The sequence below is a fragment of the Prinia subflava genome, chromosome 1, assembly GCF_021018805.1.
Source record: "Prinia subflava isolate CZ2003 ecotype Zambia chromosome 1, Cam_Psub_1.2, whole genome shotgun sequence".
NCBI classification, from domain to species: Eukaryota; Metazoa; Chordata; class Aves; order Passeriformes; family Cisticolidae; genus Prinia; species Prinia subflava.
In genome coordinates, this window is record NC_086247.1 from 32,624,801 (window position 1) to 32,643,048 (window position 18,248).

The window sequence follows — 18,248 nt, forward strand, 5'->3', positions numbered from 1 at the left end:
AGATATATATCTGAAACTTCAGGAAATTTAACTGTCTCTTAAACATTTATAGAAGTGCTGAGCACCAGACTTGTCTGATGGTATCATAAGCAGCACTTTGAGAATACCTTTAATTTCTAGAGATACTCCAAATCCTTTACAGTAGTCAAATAATGTCATATTTATGTTTTCAGTCTTGGCACTCTTTATCCTATTTGAATAGCTCACTAAGAATAAACACTGCAATTTAAAATCATCTGAAGTGCAGTTTGCTGAGGAAGACCTTAGAGGTCTTCAAAACACTTGATTTCCTATTGCAAACTGGAAATGCAAATGTTTGCAGAGAAATAACAAAAGCAATCTGTAGGGAAGCACCACAGTAACACCCAGCAAATCCTGACATTCCCTTGAGTGGCTCGTGAACTGGAATTGTTGAATTTCTGTGGGAAATGGTTTGACCCCTGGAGCTTGTAACCATGTAGTTTAACCCTTCCTCCCCTTTTTGACCCTATTGGCTGAGTTCCAATTATTTTTCCTTAGCAGAAGCCTAGATAAGGCCCTCTTCTTCCTCATTCTTTCTCTTTCCCCCCTGGAAACCACCTAGAATAAACGTCTTGAACTACATCTGGGGGTTAGAGCCTCTTTTGGAATCCTTTGCCCTGTCCCTGAAATATTCCTGCAAAGCCGTCTAGGATCTGAGCTAGCTTAGGAACTTTGGGAAGCTGCAGGGGGAGTATTTCATGGAATAACCACTCTTTTGTTTTCCATGTGCAGCTGAAGAGATGTCAGCAATGAAACCACAGAATGGAAATGTCATCACATTGCCCATCCAGAATCATTCCTCAGTACTGGATCCTGCAGGTTACATACAAGCCGTGGAAAGGTATTCCCAGCTTTGCAGGAATTCCTCTTGAGATTATACTTGTCTGCATTTTAACTATTTTCTTTAGTGTCTCCCTGTCTCCTCTCCATGTCCACACACACACACATTGAGGTTAGCAACAAATAGCTCCATCCTACTGATACTCAAGCAAGCCACGGGTTTAAAGAATAATTTATTTACATCTGCTTCTTCTTTTCATGATTGTTGCTTCCACAAATAGTTTTCTTATTTTAACACAAACAGGCTTTAATGCACTGAAGCATTTTGAAGACCAAATATGAAAACAGCCAGTACACCTGAGTAATTTCATCACCATGAGATTCCACGGCTGTAGAAAAACATCATCAACCACTCTTTGCAGTTCATGGTTTTCTGGGATTTATCTGGTTTGTGGTGAAGTCATTGCAAAAATATCCATTAACGATAAGTAAACTGACACTCCAAAATATCATCTGGGAGATGCAAATATTGCTTTTGTAAGGAAAAATTATATATTAGTTACATAAAATGCCTTCAATTGGCAATGGAAGCAGAAATGACAGAAGTGCTAGTGATTAACATACCTGAAGGTGTCTGATTCTTTATGATACACAATAAAATCCCAGGAAAAAATGAAAAGAGACTGAGAACTAACATATTTGAATAGCAATCTGAAGACATAAACTATGACACATATGTAAGATGCAGAAGTGTTTTATGAAGGATTATGCTTTCTGAGAGTGTTTTATTTAATGTCAAATCTCAAAATTAAGGCTAAAACAGTAGGCATTTTAGGAGGTGTGATTCTTCATTGACTGATAATTCATAAAAAAGTATTAATTTCCACTCTCTTCTTTAGCAAGCAGACTTCAGCAACATCCTTTGACATTACTAGGAATCAGCTCAGCTGTAGCCCTCCTAAAGCTCAGCCAAAAAACCTGTTTGTTGGTTTTTTTTCATTGAAAATCACTAAGACTTTTGTACCAAAAATTATATACACATTAGAAGGGATGGTAACTTTCTTCGGTTTTTTCCCTTATTTCAATCTTTTGATACAGAGTCAAAATGCCTTATTTTGAAAATGTTAACACAAAGGCATATGCTAGTCATACCAAGACTTTCAGTCCTAGAAAAAAGCCTTTCTTGATGGACTCCACTTGGCAAAAAATGTCTCCAACCTTCCATCTTGATGAACTACTCAAGTGAATTAACTTTCACAGTGCATTGTGGGGCCTGGACTGCTTCACTTTCCAACAAAACAGGCATATGAGATCTCGTAAGTATGGGTTTTCACTGTAGCTTTTATTTTCTGGTTTTGTCTGAAAGTCTTAATTTTCTACACAAAATTGTGAAAGATGAACTTGGGAAAAAACCCAAAACATTTTCCTTGAAATCACTGATGAAAATTTCCAGTTGAATTTAGCACTCACATCATCATGGATCCCATTTTGGTAAAGAACTTGATGTGTGCTACTTACTCTGTGGGAAGCGAATTATATTTTTTGCTAATGGACATAATGCATTTGTAAAATATAAAAAATGCATTCCAATAACTTCAAGTTTCCACTTGCTGAAACCAGACTTGAATTTGGCCCATTACTCTTTTCAACTGAGGAGGAGAATAATGCCTAATGTTGTCATATGGCAATATATCAAATTGTTTTTAGCTATCAATACCAAAATCAGTTGCATCCTCAGGGATTTGGCCATGTGCTTATTAAACAGTAATATCTTTTCCAACAGATGGATTTTATACTGCTGATATCCTGACAAGTCACTAGAATGAATCTGAAGATTCCCAGCCATAACACAATCCTATTTTAACCTTGGCTATTTTTAAAAACCCAGTGTAAAAAACATGACAAGCATCGATGCTTAATGCAAATGCCTAGCAATGCGTGTTACCTGGTAACCAAATGGATGGTATGTTGGAGAGGGAAGTGGCAACAGCAAGTGAACATATGCCAAAGCAGCTCCTAGCAGATAGAGAGGTGGTCACCATGGATTTTGCCACATCGAAAGAAAAGATTGTCATGACCTAGTCTAGATTCACAGAAGAGGAAAACAGGGTTTTTTTACACCCTCCCATGAAAGAAGAGGACATTCACAGTCTGTGGCATCAGGAACTCCTGGAAGTGTCACTTTTGTCCAGGAGGAACAAACAATAAGAAAATGTCCCACATTTGTCCAGTGAAACGAGATTGGAAAGTTAACTGCAGCATCACAGGAGAGCTGGGTCAAAGTCTAAGTTTCATGAGTGACTAGCAAGACTCCTTCTGCTTTGTTGGCCAAAACAGAGAACTGTTTCTTAGCAAGATCAGGATTTATTTTCTTACTGTAAATTCAAAGATTTGTTTCTTTGCTTTGGCCTTCCCTCAAAAATTCATTCTGCTGGAAATTCATTATCTCAAAAACACAAGGCATTTCTTTTGGTTGGGAGAGTCCATCTGAGAGCTCTGCCACAGAGGCTTTCACCTGAGGTCAGAGTATAAAGCTACACTAAAAGCTTGAGGTATGATCGTAGTATCCAAATAGGTTGTTTCTTGTGAAAAGATGAAAACCAAACAATTTTTCTAAATAAAGGTTTTCTTTAAATTTTTTTACAAGGATTGCCAAAATAACCTAGAAATTAAGTAGAAACTAAAATGATGTAGATAGGAACTAAAATACTGGAGCATCATAAAAATATTTCTATTTAAGGAGGTATCGGTGCATGTTTTTTATTTCCCAGTGATATACAGGACAACCACAGTTGCACTGCCTTTGAAGTGTTTGGGTTTGCAAAGCAACTTTGGAATAGCTTCCAAAAATGGCTGTTTTGCTGAAGCTATTCTTGGCTGATGCCTTATGTTGCACCACTTTAGACTAATGCTGGGAGTAGAAATGTCAAAGGCCTAGGTGAAGGGAAAAACAACGAGTGCCAGACAGTCTGCCATACTTTTACAGATGTGACACACAGTTCTGGGCTCACACAGTTCATTCTTTAAGCCTGTACCATGTAGCACACTCTGCACTTTCACAGGAGCGGCAGAATCCAGTCCATCCCATGTTCTATGGTAGATTTCAAATTATCTGTGTTACTGGGGAATGTTCTGCAAATAGCCAGCGCAGCATCTGATTTCATCTATGAAATTTCAGACTTCAGGAAAAAGAATGAAGTTCAGCTGTTAGCAGAGAAGGCACCAAATCAGATCACTGGCACAATTAGTGGCAATTAGAAAAAGGCCAAAGCCTGGAAGAAAAAACAGTGCCCATTTCCCAAGGAAATGCACCTTGACAATGGATGCTTTCTGCTTCTCTCATAAGACCACGGGAGCACACTTTGTGCTTGTTCAAACCACAGTCGGAGCAGCTTACTTCGTTAAGATGTGTACCTATCTGTTCTTTAGTTACCTTTCAGGTTTGTCAGTATGTCCCATTTATTAAATATTATTAAACTAATCAAAAAGCTTTTAAGAATGTTTGCATGCAAAGATGAGGAATAAATTATTCAGTACCTGAAATCTTATTATACACAAATTTCTGGAAAGTACTTAAGTGAGTGCTTACATCCTTCCTCAAGAACGCAGCTGGCATGCACCAAAGAGGCTCAGGGCTTGTGCCATCTGGCCCTGCTGTACTGGCTGAGCCCCCAACCTGGAAATGGCTTTCATACTGCTAAGCTGTGAATTTCCAGATAGGCTCTGTAGGGGGAGAGCAGCTGCAGGACTGCAATTTGAAAGAAAATGTCCCCCCTACCCCTTCTGTGGTGCTGCTGTCCCTCCATGCTTCCCTTCCAGTCTCCCTCTACTCTAGGAGCACTTCTGTCACTGATCAGGGGTCTCTCTTGAACTTGTGTGTTACTGGTTTCATCACCAGATTTTCTTGTATTTAGGCCTGGCTGGAACCACAGGCACCTAAGTGATCAAATAAATGCCTTTTTGTACGTATTTGAAAACACTTAAGCACTTGAAATCAAGTTTGTGTCTATGTCAAGACCTATACTATGGGAAATGCTGTCTGTTCTTGGTTTTAGGAGGGAGGTTTGAACCACAGACCTGCCAAAAAGATAAAGTCTGCTATTGAAAAGCATATAAAAACAAACAAAAGAAAAAAAATGGTGTTGCTTTTCAAGATACATTTGGAAGATCAGCACCAGTATTTTGAGCTAGACATGTTTGACTAATACTATGATTGAAGTCCTAAAAATGCTTGCAATAATAAGGGAAGAGTATTTACAAAGCCTTTTTTGTCTGGAATCTGTGGGCAGAGATCTCAACCTGGTAACTGTGCAGGGAGGATTTATGTGCATGCAGCACAGCAGTTTCTAAACACATTTCCAACGTTATTTCAGGAAACTGTGACATCTCCACCATGGTTTATTAACTTCCTCTATAGATTGAGTGATTTTAGCGTGGGGAGTGTTTTGTCGTTGCATGGTAAATGAGTGGTGCTTAAAATTTTTGCTAATGAGGACACCAGACGCGGAACTTCCCCCGGTGCCCTTGGCTATAGGGATTTGTTTCTAGCAATGTGTCATCTTCACTTCAGTTCTCAGTTACATCGAAGGCATTACTCAAGTGACAAAAATAGAAAGATTATTGCTCATGTATGTATGCATTGGAGTTATTTGCATGAGATTGACAGGGAATGCCTGCCTCTCCTTACAAACAAGCCAAAAAAGGAAAATGCCGTATGATATTGCAAAATGGCACGTGAATTACCTCACTTTCTCATCTCAGTCTGTCTCTCACTACAACTCATGTTATAGACACAGTGAATACGCTAAAGCTGGAAATGGATCTGCCACTTACAGCCAGAGAGCTCTTTTAAGCTTGCTAATCCATTGGAAAAATAGCTCATTCCTTTGGCCAGTGGACACTATCAATTGAAAACAGCATCAACACTGAAATTTTATAAATGAAAACATAGATACACATACATAAATATACATATTCATATCTATGTGGGTGTAAATTATATGTTTATATGTGCATAAACACACACATGTCTATAAATAAATATATTGTGATTTTGTAGGCATCTCATGCACACACATATATCTAGATACAGAAACCAAAAGGTATTCTCACAAAATAATGTGACTATGAAGAAAAATCACTTTCCTTTAATAGATCCAACCAAGAATTATGGAGCTGCCAGTACAACAGTTAAAACCACCATATAGAGTTAAAAAAAATTACTTAATTTTAATGACTTAAAGTGAATAAAAAGCAAGGGAGTAAAAGAAAGCAGCACAAAACAGTAAATACAATTTTACTTTTTAAACACCTCCCAGCTAAATAAAGTTGGGGTATCCATTATTTTATATATGTATAGTCCTGCCTTCTGGAAGGCTGAATATCTTCTGTGAGAAGTTCACCAGATACAGTTTTTAACGTCTAACTATAAAGGGAAAAAAATGTAACAAATTTCAAGCATTAGTGGACTTGGGTGCATGTGTAGGGGTGTGTGCATATGGATACCCATGAGGATGAAAAGAATCAAAGAATCAAAGAATCAGACTGATCTGAATGAAAGAAAGAGCAACTTGGCCAATTATTTGTTTAATGGAAGGTTGCTGTTATCAAAGTTTACTGACAATTTTTGAAGTCAGAAACCAAAGGAGTTGGTTCATCACAGACAGAAGTGAGAGCTGAAGGCTGGCCTCTCTCCCTCCGTGAGCTGAATTTCAGTTGAGGTCATGAGAAACCTTAGCCTGTAATGAGTGGTAATGAAAGGCTTGCTGGATGTTTATGACTTTGACCTCACAGTAGTTGAGGAGAAGGCAGAAGGTGTTAGTACTCGAGTTATTTACCAACTTCTCAGGCAGTTTCTGTTGTGGTTCACTTCTGAATTCTTTCCATATCAGCTGTGATCTCAGTGTGCAACAGAAAAAAGTCATGAACATCTGACTGCCAATAAAACCCCTCTTTTGTGTCTTTCTGTTGCCTTGTGGACAAATGAAACATACAGGAGAAATAACTACCCGTGATCAGTGCTTCTGTCTCACACTAATCATAGTTCCTAGAAGACCATTAAGAGCAATGAAAACTAAATGTAAGGTTGTCTTTGGGTTGTCTCTGTAATTGTAAATTCTCAGGCAAGGCGATTTTACACACTTGGCGTCTTAGATGCGAGACCAGTGCGTATGAATGCACACAATCGTTTATGGAAATCTGTGGGTTGAGTATTTCCTTTCATGCCCTCTGGCACAGGAGACTTAGGCACATAGGTCAGTTTATTTTATCCTCTCTAAAGCTCACACTTGTAAATAACAACTAAAGCAGTGCTGAAGGCAAAGGCTTGGCAATCTTAAAAAATGTAGTAGATTGTTACAGTGGCAGCAAGAATAGCCAGTTATAAAAGCAAACACTAAGAAAAATAAAGTGTTTTAGATGCATAAACCCCTCAGGTTGTATAGCTTAGTTTTTATCAACCGATCTGATAGATTGACTGAGAATAAATTCTGACTGCAGTATGCCCATGAGCAGATTACAGCATCCTCCGCTGCCTCTCTCTCATTTTTAATGATATATTTACTTATCTTAATGGCTTGTATACAGAGGTGACTTCAAGTGTAGATTTGCATGGTGGAAGACAGTAACACATGATATCAAAACAGCTGAGATATGAACACATTTAACTGGAACTAGCAAGCAAAGGAAAAGACTGCTACATGTATTTTCTGAAATAAAGCTGAATTTCTCTTCTCTCACTTTGATAACTTAGCCAGAAATGCTTTGGTAATGTGATAAGTCATGAGATTTGTAATTAGAACATATCAATGGTAAGAGGATGTTGTTACTCTCCCTTTGACACTGACCAGGATAACCCACTCCAAATGACTGTGCAACAGCATATGGATAGCATGAATATTTTCCAGGTGTGTAGTTTGCAATAATTTTGATCCTTCACCTGGGACAACCTAAAGCAATTTTGATTCATATGTATATTTAATTCTACTGTTTCAGACTCATTTTCAGTGTGTGACAGTGTGCCCCTTGGGTCACCAGGCTTGACCCTTTTGGTTGACCCAACCTGTGAAACTTGGAACTTCACAAACTGGGACAATGGCTCATGGCTCCACACATTGATAAACCATCTCATATTCTCACCCTCCTAAAATCCATTTCCTTTCAGTTTCCATGGCTGTCTGTGTTGGTGTTTGTTCTTATGTAAGGGTCATGACTGATTAGCATTAGCATCTAATGTGGAAAGAAGAGTTTAGCAATGTGAGATTTTCTACAGACTAAAGGACTCTTCAGAAGTCTTTCTAAAGGACTTCAGCATATATTGTTTGAGAATCATTCCTCAGTGTGGGTTAATGATTTTTCTGGCTCAAATGTATTTCTATACCCAGATCACATTTGGGAACAATGATCAGAGGAAACTATGGGAGAGTTAATTATGTCCTGTCTGTCATTCATGACATATTGAATGCTTCCACTCAACATTACAGTTTTCAAATTAGATCCAGCTTCACCTACTGTGGCAATTACTGTTAATGTTTATTGCTGGGATGGGAGAGATTAAACTTGACATTACCAAACAGCATGATGTTGTTAGGTCTGTTGTGGAGAAAGTTTAAAGAAGCACATATATCTTACTAATTTGTTGTTAAGGATCTTTAAAAATTATTTATTTTTAATCAATTCAGTGGGTTCTTTTCCCTGACTGAACTGATAAATCGATGCTAATTGTAATCAAATTTCACAATGCATTATCTCTAACATTTATGAATCAGCACTGTCATATACTCAGTGTTCTTTTATATCTTTAATATAACTGTCTGATTTCTATATGAAAAAATCAGTTTATTTCCATGTGATGTGACAGAAATAATTTGTAGCAAATACTATTCCTAACATAATGATTCCTTATTTTTCTTTTATTTTTGGGTAAATACTACTGGGAATTTCAGAAATGTTACAAAATATCCAGTAGCTGAACTTCCTAAACATGTTTCCCTTCTGGTAGTAGTTTTATTTTTGTAAAAATGTCATGTATTTCTCTGACTTCCTTTAACTCTCTACAAACATAAAGAAGGATATATTTTCTTTTTTTCATTTTAATACAATTTCATCATCTACAGACATGAATTATGCAGAATTTTTGAAGCCAGCTAAGCTCAAAAGCCTCATGGTTAACTCAGCTGTTCTGGCAACTGTTTTTCTATTGTTAGTGGTGGTGTATTTTGCAAAGCAATTCAAAGGCTATTGTCCTAGGACAGCCTGATTGGAAAAATATGACTTCGAAGCTACCTACCATTAGAATCCTGAATAAATCCTTGTACAAGAGCAATTGCCTTATGTTCGAATCCTACAGTATAAAGTTCAAAGTTATAGGTGACAGATATGATAAATAATATAAATTCAGTGATGTAAAAGGATAGGAGCAATCTCAAAGGCACTTACTGAAGAATCACTTTGCTTCAGCAGCCCTGAGAGTTAGAACTACACAGCTGAACTTAAGCCTGTTTTGGTTTTGCTGCAAAGCTGCTTTTTGGGCTGGATGAGCATTCACTATGTGCTTCAAAATTAGACCAGAATTTCCCCTGCTGTAAAATCAAAACATTGTTTTCAACAATATGTTTTTCACTATTCAAAAAGCAAAGTCGGAAAATCAGATACAACTGGTGAGCAGCACCAGTTGGGGGCTGAGAACAATCGCTGGAGTTCCAGAGCTGCTGTGCTTGTCCATGACCCTTGGTTGAGCCAGGTGTGATCTCCAGGCACTGGGGAGGAGGTCTTATGCCACTGAAAGGCTGTGCAGCCTGTGGTCAGCCTGAATTAGATGTTGGGTGAGATGATCAATGTAGTTCCCTTCCAACAGAAATGGTCCATTCCATTCTATTCCACTCCATTCCATTCCATTCCACTCCATTCCATTCCATTCCATTCCATTCCATTCCATTCCATTCCATTCCATTCCATTCCATTCCATTCCATTCCATTCCATTCCGTTCCCTGAGGGGATTTAAGGAATGCTGGTATTCAGCATACCCATCTTGGTTTGAACCAGCTCTTGGTTTAATGGTGAGACGTGGGTAAGGATCCAAACTAGTGACTTCACAGAGATTTGGGGGTTGGTTTTGGTGTGTATCTCACTACCCCTTTGTAGTTTTAGCCCTCTTGAGCATGTTCCACTCGATTCCACCTGACTCCAGAAATACTACAGAAAAATTAATTTTTTAGAAACGCAGCAGCAGTGTCAGACACTCACATTCTAGTTCTCTAGGGTGGGTTCCAGCTTCACTGAAGTTCATGAGAATGGGATTTAAACCAGGATGTGTTCCCTACAGCTGCTGTCTTGGGTTACCCTTCCATTTGCAGAAAATAAGCCAGACTCTTTTAACATCCAGAAACTGCCTGTTTTACACAAATATCTATTTTAAGCATGATATTAAAGACAAGTCTAGACAACATTAAACAAAACTAGACCTTTACCCATGACAGAAAGGAAAATGGGAACAGTCTCCTAAGGCTTCAACAAAGCATTAAATGTGACATATGAAAAAAATCTGCAGTAAAATGAAATTGTGCAGTGGACTGCATTATTAATACTGTAGTTAAATGTGAACAAATAAGGTAGGGAACTGAATTAATAAATAATCAATTTCAAAAGGTCATTTTAATACTTCAGAACCTCTCTATGGGATAATTTAGAAAGGAGAAAACATTGTATTTTCAAGTTGCATTGAAATAAAAATATATTTATAGCTACATAAATGATAACTTCAGGTGAAAGTATAATGCTGGAATGTAAATTAACAGCTTATGACTCCCTAAAACTATATACTCAAGCACTAGCAAACTAAACATGGACCTTTTAACCTTCCTTGTTAGATCAGTTAAATTCCATACAGTTTTCCAGATGAGAATTAGGGGCTTCATTTATGGAATTCTCAACGTAGTTGTGGTGCTTCCCAGTCCCTGATTGCACTTGCATATTTTGTTTGATGTTTCTTGTTTCCTTTTCAGTAAGATAAATAACTTTATGCTCACAATTCAGACTACCCTTACGAAGTACTGATAACAGAAATTTGTCTGCTGTATGTTTAACACGTAAGGCAGAGCTGAGGATGTTTCTGTGATTCAGCACATGGTATACTGTCAAATCTTTTTGAATAAATCTATGTGCCTGTGTACAAGTGCTTGTAACAATATTATAACAATAACATCGCTAAATGGTCACATAGATGTTTGGTTGCTCTGAGTTGCAGGATGGAGTGGAACACTTGGATGGAAAATAACATTTCAGCAGTTTTTTGGAAGGTGTGAAAATCATCTAGAATTCAGACTAATTGGCGTATCTCCAGTTGGAGAATACCAGGAAAATGAAAACATTTTTTGACATGCTGCATTATATCTTCATAAAGTTTATTCATGCACTTACAGCTTTCCTCTCTGTTTCCATTTGCTACCATCTTTGAGTTACAGGACATTACCAAGCTGATTGCTGGTCGTGTTCCCTTCTGTGAAGGAAAGCTGATCCCTACCACAGGATTTCAGGGACATGAGACACTATGGTTTATCTACACAGGGGTTCCTCCACCTTACCAAACTAAGCCCCTGCTCCTAGTGGCAGAGCACCACAGAGTACCACAGAGTACCACAGGGGCAATGCCCTCTTTGGCATCTGCAGCTCCCAGCCAGGGGCTGCAGTGCCCACCCTGAGCAGCTCTGCTGTGCACACATGGGGAAACTGCCCTTCCCACACTTCTGTTCTCCAGGCTGTAGGGGGATACCTGTTCAGACAAACTCTGTGTGAGAGAGCTACCATTTTAGGGCTATATGAAGGCAGCAAGTCTGCACCAGCAAGGAAGTGTAACTGAGCTGCATTTAGAGGTTGTGCCTTCAAGAAGAGTCATGGCTTTCTTTGGCTTAGCTGTCCCCTCAACACATTCTTAAACAAACTGATTTGTCAATATTAGGTAAAAACTCATGTTGATTCCTGAAAGAAAATATTCTTCACCATGTTCAAGGATACCCATAGATTACCTTTAATCTAGGTTTGCCTCATGGAAATTTTACAAGAATTGTAGTCTCTTTTTCTTTTGCTGGTTTTCTCCCTAGGTATGCCACACGAGGTACAATCTCGTGTTCATTGCTGTCCTGATGTAAAATGTGTACAGTTCAGTTGTGAATGGCCCAAAGCTGCTGTGCTCTGCAAAAACTGTATTTCTGATTACTTTATTGATATTTCTATAACTTTGGTCTTAGAGGACTGCATAAATGAGTCCAACTCAATATGGAATTGGAAAAATTTGGAAATGGGACTGGAGTCAGGACTTGGCCTGGTATAAGTTATTTTATAGATATAAAAAAATATATAAAAAAGATTCTTATGGATCTTTTTAATGGAGCCTCAGACTTCTGAACATGCACATATTCTCTCATAATTGATCTCAACTGGATGCACAACAATGAACTGTAATGTTACACTGGAAAATCCTTAAACCACTCCAGATGGTCATAAATCAGAAAAGCTGGTGTTGGCTGCTGGCACTGAATTTTGGGACAAGATTTTAAATCCAAGTATTAAATAGGAGTAAACTGACCATTGGTAGACCATTGGTATTTTGGGAGGTTCAGAAAATCATTACTGTCTACAAAGTAACTTTTAGATTTTGTCAAGAAAATACTACTGAACTCTAATACATTTTATTATTATAATGATATCTTGAACACTTTCAGGTTCTTGGATACCTAAAATAGCTGATGAAGATGAACGGGCTGATAAACAAAGGCAAGTTTACTATAGCTCTATGGTGAACATCACCAGTAGTGGAAAAGGAAATGCAGAAAAATGCATGACATTTTAATTGAATGTTAGAAAAATATACATTTATTAAAAGGTTATTGTGTCTCTGTGTGCCAGTGTTCTTTGTAATTTGTTATAGCTTTCAAATAGTTCTCTAACAAAAGGATATTATTGTAGAACACTGAAAGAAATGCATGTTTCACTGATTTTTTGTGGTTCCCACTGAAGACTACTCATCATTCTAGATAAATGGGAGGGGAAGAAACAGGCTGCAGAAAACATCAAGCTAAAGAACAGGATGTTCTATATTCTTAAGTCCCAAAGATACTGCCCTGTATTCTGGGCAGGTTAAAGAAAACAGTGAGCTTTCACTGGGCGCCTGTTTTCAAGGATATTTAGGTTTCTTTTGCATTCCAGACTTACTGACAATGCTATTTGAAGAGACAATACCTTTAAAAACTAAACTTAAAAAAAATCCAAACAAAACAAAAGGTTCTCCTCTGATTTGCTGTCATAGAGGTTGCAGCAGATTTTGAATTTCTGGCTGTGGGCAGGAAGAAATGAAAACCAAGAGCAGATCACGGAGCCTGGGATGATGCTGTGGGACAGGGGCAGCTATTACCCCGATGGGAGTGCATGGACAGCAGGTGTGATGGAGCTCAAAGAGGAAAGCTTCAGGACAGAACACCTGGTTGTGGCAAACACAGCTGGCAGTCCCAGGTGGAGGGGCTGCTGTCCTCGACTTATAAGGAGCTTTTCAGGTTTTGTTGATAGTGGAGTGAAAGCAGAGGCATAGGAGAGAACTCTGGTCTGCAACAGTGACTAATAGGGTCAATAACCTCTGAGTTATGACTTCCCTTAATTGCTGTGTAGTGTGAAGAGAACAATGCACTGCAAACTGTGCATCTCATCAGTATAATTGACATGATGACATTATCAGGGATAAAAGCAGCAGGGAAAGTAGGAAGTTTTATGAAATTATACTTTTTGATACTTAAAAATCTGTAGGTATCATGCCCATATCCACAGTCTCTTTGTTTGATATCAAACCCATACCAGTAAATACCAGAGCTATTTGAATGGATAATTTCTGTCTTCCACTGAAATACTGCATGAAAACAAGCAAGCTATAAGGAATGCCCTGAAACAAAACATTTTCTTATTATGATTTCCTTCTTCTACTGATTCAGTTCTGTTTTTCTGAGTTTGCAAAGATTTTTCCAACATGAATTCCACCTTGCTAAACTATGAAAACCCTTCTATATGTTTGGACAATATGGTTCCACTAAATATTTCAGATTTTCCAATTTTTTATTAAGACTTGGATGTTTTGCTACCATGATATTTTTTTGTGATAATGTCACCATGTCATTAAAAGTCTAATTAAAAATCTTATATCTGTTAGGCTTACTCCATCTTTCTTTTACAACTTTAATAATTTTTTTTTGTATTCACTGGGATCATTCCAATTTCCTTTGGTGTAAACCTGAACAGAATGTGACCTAATGGGTCGTATTTATTGCTATTAATTCCTATAATTAGTTCCTATAAATTCTTATATTATTCCTATAATTCAATTTAGTTTACTGACTTAGCTAAAGGATAATTTTTTTCTTACATATAATAATATTTACTTTTTATAGAGAGGTGAATTTGAAAAGGTACTCCAAATAACATTTCCTTACAGCAGACAGTAGCTGAGATTTCCTTGACAATACCAGAAATAACAACAATTTTCCTTGTTCTTGCTTTAATACATTTCAATTTTAAAACAGCTTTACTGTTCTCAGAAGAAGACTTTTTTGTAATCTGATTTATAGTGATTCCAGGCAGTTGGCTGAAAACAAAAGGGGGAGGAAGAAAGGAAGCCGTCTAAAGGGCAAAATCAGCTAGGGTTCATCTCTATTTATAAACAGAAACACCATAAAATGGTGCCGTCATTGGCAGTTGTCTCCATGCTGAAATGACATTATGACCAGTTACAAGATCTGAAATGAATTATAAAACAATCAAAGGAAATTAGCTTTTACTGATCCATTCAACTAGATCAATAGCTACAGCATTTTATTTCTATGGGGCGATCTATGCTGTAACTTGTTTGTGTAGAACCAGAGTGTTAATGACATTACCTATCATTTTTAACAAGGATGTGCCAAGATAAATTCTGCAGCATGTTACAAAATGAATAAGAGTACTAATTAAACACACTTCCTTGGCATTCCTCGCTTTTCCTGTGATGTGCAAAGAACAAATCTGAACAAGGGAGATAGCAATTACACTATTCCAAGAAAAGGCTGTAGCTGCAACAATGTGTATTTTCAAGGTGTGACATTGTTAACACCCAGTGGATCCTTAAAAAACGCCCGCCATCCATATTGTTATCCCAGCAACAATTCAAAAGCACACGAAAATACTTAAAAACCAGAAATATAAAAGCCTTCAGAAGCTTCCTATGTGGTTGTCACAAAACCTTTAGAGCAACCTTCCAAACCCTAGCTAAAAACTATCAGAGTATTCTTTTCTTAGAAACTAAATGATAGTGTATACAGTGCAGATTTTCTAAGCTGAGAATATAATTAGTACAGTCACAAACGTATGCCCTGATCATTTTGCTATTATTGCTAAATTAAAATTCTGGTTTTTAACCATTTCCAAACTGCAGGTAGAACAGGGAGAATTTTCAAAGCATCTTTTTTGCTTGGAAGAATACATTGTCTTGGTATTGTCTGGTTTCTCCCTACTGAAAAGGCAGACAGCAGTAAAAGGCATAAAGGTAAGACTTCCACAACTCAGGGCGACATTTTCAAATGCTGTAGGTGCATATGTGTGGTTGGTATCATTTTTTAGTTGTGTACACAGCACCAATCTATTCAGGTTATATTATCTTGCCCTCTATAGCAAAGATTAAAAGCACCTAAAAGAACGAGATTTAATATGTAAGACTCAGATGTGAGTCGAGATGGGAACTAAACACTGCCCTAAGAGGACTGACAAAAGGAAAATGGAGTCTTCTTCCCTGACATTTTACAGACCTTCATTTTACCCTCTGTCTCTAGACTGAAGGGATTTCGTTTCTTTCATCCTTCCTCACATGGAAAATATACTGTACGTGTGACCATTTTTCTACTTTTCTCTGAAGTCTGGTGTTGCTCTTATATCGTCCTGAATATGTGAGAACCAGCAGCAATGGCCAAACTAAAAACTCTCTTCGTGCCACAGCCATCCTATGCACCCGGTCTCACTGATACACTACATGGGGCTTGAGGGGCTTGGAATACAAGCCCTGTGAGGAAGGACTGAGGGAGCTGGGGTTGTTTAACCTGGAGAAAAGGAGGCTCTGAGGTGACCTTACCACTCTACAACTCCCTGAAAGGTGGCTGCAGTCAGGTGGGGGTTGGTCTCCTTCTCCAGGCAGCAACAGACAGAACAAGAGGACACAGTCTCAAGCTGTGCCAAGGGAAATACAGGTTGGATGTTAGGAAAAAGTTTTTTACCGAAAGAGTGATCAAGTACTGGAATGGTCTGCCCAGGGAGGTGGTGGAGTCACCATCCCTGGATATATTTAAAAAATGATTGAATGTGGCACTCGGTGCCATGGTTTATTTGAGGTCTTAGGGCTGGGCTGGACTTCATCTTGGAGTTCTCTTCCGACCTTGTGATTCTGTGATTCTGTTTTGGCACTGTAGAAAGCTTAGACTGAACTCCCATTGCTGCAGCCCCTTCTTCAGTGCTGTCCACCTTTTGTGAGTAGCCATCATGAGGAAAGTCAGGTGTTATATACCCTGTTTATCTGAAAGTAGCAAGCACATGGTTTATTATGATCAAGTCTTCATCAGGGAAAAAAAGGACTAACAAATGGGAGATGGAGAAATGGGTTTTTGCAAACTGATATGTAATTGAACAGAATGAATGTAAAAAACATTACATGCAATCAAAACCAGGTGGTAGTGTCTCATCTCCATTTTGAACAGGTTAAAATGACTCTAGATGAGGGAAACTCCAGATGTCTGGAATTCCAGAAGAGAAATCAGAGGCCATAGGTTTTGCATTGGGCCCATTTCTGTAAAAATGCACTGACAAGGCTGCTTTAGCTCTTAGGATAATTTTTCTGCCTTTTTTTTTCTTTTTTTTTTTTTATTTCCCCCGTGAGATTTCACTGCAGACTTTATGAAAGAGAGAAAGAAAAGTGCTGTGTGGAAGAAAAAAAAGTAGCCAAAACAGTGACAAAGAAGACACAGAAGACTAGACAAACTTTTTGCCTAGAGGCGTATCTCATATCTTTTTGTGACTGTGATACTCTGAATGTGAGAGCTATTTGAATTTTCCAGTGATGAGTGATTAAGCATGCACTGCATTAGAGAGTCTTAGATTCAAAACCAACGGAGTATGTCTAAGCTCATTCCCAGAAAACAGCCAGAGAAATGCAGATAGCTGCCTAGCTGACTGCCTCTCATATTAAATATATTAGCTTTGAAAATAGTGAAACTCATCCCATTCATGAACAAGTTGCTGAACAGCTTTATGCTGTATGAAAGTCACTAACAGACCACTTTCACAGCCATGCCAGCAGTTAAAGTAATTTGTGGGAACTTCAGGTGATAAAATAAATTTCAGGTTTCTGACATTTATGGAAAATAATATACTTTCAGTATTTCATACTGATAGAGCAGAACTAGGATTTCATTAAATTCTCCAGATGAAGCAAGTACAGCTATAAAGTTGGTGGGATGCTTTCCTTGTCTTTTAAAGTGGCACATCCTGAACATGGGTGAACATCCTGAACTACCCAAGAACGTAGTTCTGGAAGAAGCACCACATTTTCTATATATTAAGACCTGAAGTTTCTCTGTTTCCCCTGTTTATCCAAATGTATGCAGTGGTTCTTTGCCCTCTTGACATCCAGCACAGCATACAAGTTAAATGTTTTTCTTCCTTATAGGATATGGCATAGTTTTCTACTTGCAGCAGAACATACAGCAACTCCTTGTTAGTCAGGCTGCCAATCACACATTCAGAAAAGGAGCAAATCAACTTTTAGGGGTGAATTAATGCTTCTGATGTTAGGTTGCTTGAAGTGCAGATCCCTTCACAACCCATCCCAGACTTTTATTTCCAGTTCCTTACAGTTTAATAGCCTAATTTTAAGACTGACAGGAATCTTATGGGACAGTAAAGATGTTCCCTTTGTGCATTCAACATTAGTTGTCTTGCTGAAAGTTTACGGGATAAAATGAGCATCTGCCCAAGCGATGAAGAAGACACGAATATATTTGTAAAAAAAAAAAGTGAAAGAAAATATTCAATGCCAATATCTACAGTTGTCTAAAGGCTGCATGATTTCCCTCCTTTCCTAGTTCTATCTCCTGCAATTTCTTTCTGGATACTTCATTCTGTGAATCCTTATGCCCTATCTTAATCTATATCAGTGTGTAAAAATAATTGACAAAAAAGGGAAAGAAAATGAAAGAATTGTTGGGATGGAACAGAAGCTAAACAGGAAATTCATGAGTAGTTTTGTGTTAACCAGTCACTGTACTGAAGCAGGGAAAGCTGTAGCTGGGACAGCTCAAAGCTAACAAGGGAGCCATTTGAAAGTATTCAATAACTAAAAAATGAGGATCTGAAGAAGCATGGAAAGAGAGAGAAGTATGAGGGTACTTGC